Consider the following 1,778-nt stretch of genomic DNA (forward strand, 5'->3'; position numbering starts at 1 on the left):
GATCTACACATCTTCCCGATGGTCCCTGGCAAGATGTGGCCAAGGATCTGCTAGGACCACTGCCAACAAATCGCTTCATACTTGTGGAGGTAGATTACTACAGTCGCTATTATGAGTATGACATTATGACTTCCACAACTGCAGAAAAGGTCATGGTCAGTCTGGAGTCTATTTTCAGCAGGCATGGACTACCAGTTTCTTGCAGGTCAGACATGGGACCGCAGTTCAAGTCTGAATTATTCAAGAAGTACTGTGAGACGAAAGGAATCACACATGTGAAGACATGGCCAAAATGGGCTCAAGCAAATGGATAAGTTGAGTGCCAGAATTCATCACTGATGAAAATAATAAGGATTGCTCAAGCAGAAGGACTAGACTGGAAACGTGAACTGAGAAAGTATGTGACTGTGTACAGAAGCATAGAACGTGCTACTACTCGGAAAGTTGGGAAAGTTGCCAGATCTCTGTGGATCACACACAGCATTGCTGGAAGTATGACAGCGATGCAGAGCAAAGGGAGAGTGTTTTTTGCAGGTCGTTCAGTCAGAGTGTATCAAAAAGGCAACTGGGTTGAGGCAGACCGAAGCTGGCTGTGCGGAGGTGACGAAAGTCTAGGGGACGGAGACATACCTAAACCTAACTTTAACCCTAACCTCAGTAAAACTAACACTGGTGGTGAATGCTAACCTGGTGAAATGCTAACCTGCCAACGCTGGTGAATGTTAACCTGGTGAATGTTAAACTGATCGTACCAACGGTGCTTAACCCAGTTGCTTTTTTGATACACTCGGACTTAAAGACCTGCTAAAAATACTCTCCTGCAGAGCAAAAGGGTAAAGCAAAGCTGAATGCTGATGAACAACGTTGGAGACACAGTGCTCATACAGCAGGACAAAGGGGACAAGTTCACCACACCTTTCAATGCCACACCACACAAAGTTGTAGGCAAGACGGGAAACCAGGTTGTGGTTGAGTCACCAATAGGTAATACAGTATTTGGCTTAAAGTCCTGTTCGCAATTTGGTGTTAGGGGAGTTTCTCACCTGAACTGAGTCAGTGGGTCCCTAGACATGAAAAATCACAGAGGTGCTTGTCCGCCATAGTGCCACGAATGGCGCAATGGCCAAATCAAATATGGCTGCCATCGGCTATTATGAAAATACAACTTTTCTGTTTCTGGGTGTATATGCACATGTAATACCTCTATTTGGACTAATTGTGGTGTGGGGAATTCATTTCTGATATTGTTTTGACCATTTTAGGTGATTTGGACCTCAAAAGGTCATGGTCACGGTCATTTTGCTATTCCAAAGACCGTGGGCCATAACTTGGCCATTGTTAAGAGTAAAAACAGGTGCAGTAGGTCTAAATCAACTAATGCTGACATGTATAATTCATTTCTGACATTGTTTTGACCATTAAGGATCATCTTGTCTTTGAAATATCAATGTCAAGGCCATTTTTCAAAAACGATTTTGTTCATTACTTGCACTTTTATAGTATTTTTTGTAAGTTTGTTACTATTTTATTGTAAGTTAGTTTTGTTTATAACAAAAGACATACTAGTGAGAAATACAACAAGTAAAACATCCACATTTAACTTTAAAGGGGGGTTTTAAATGGGTGTTTAAATGAGCAAATAAGACTATTCATGAATAAAAGTGACAAATAAAATCACACAACAAAAGCACACACAAAAATAAATAACAATTTCCCTCAAAGTGCACCATATTGTGATTGTGTGCATCCAAGTTAGTATGATGTGTTTTTACAGGATG

This window comes from Nannobrachium achirus (genome assembly GCF_963921795.1).
Source record: "Nannobrachium achirus genome assembly, chromosome: 2".
Taxonomy (NCBI): domain Eukaryota; kingdom Metazoa; phylum Chordata; class Actinopteri; order Myctophiformes; family Myctophidae; genus Nannobrachium; species Nannobrachium achirus.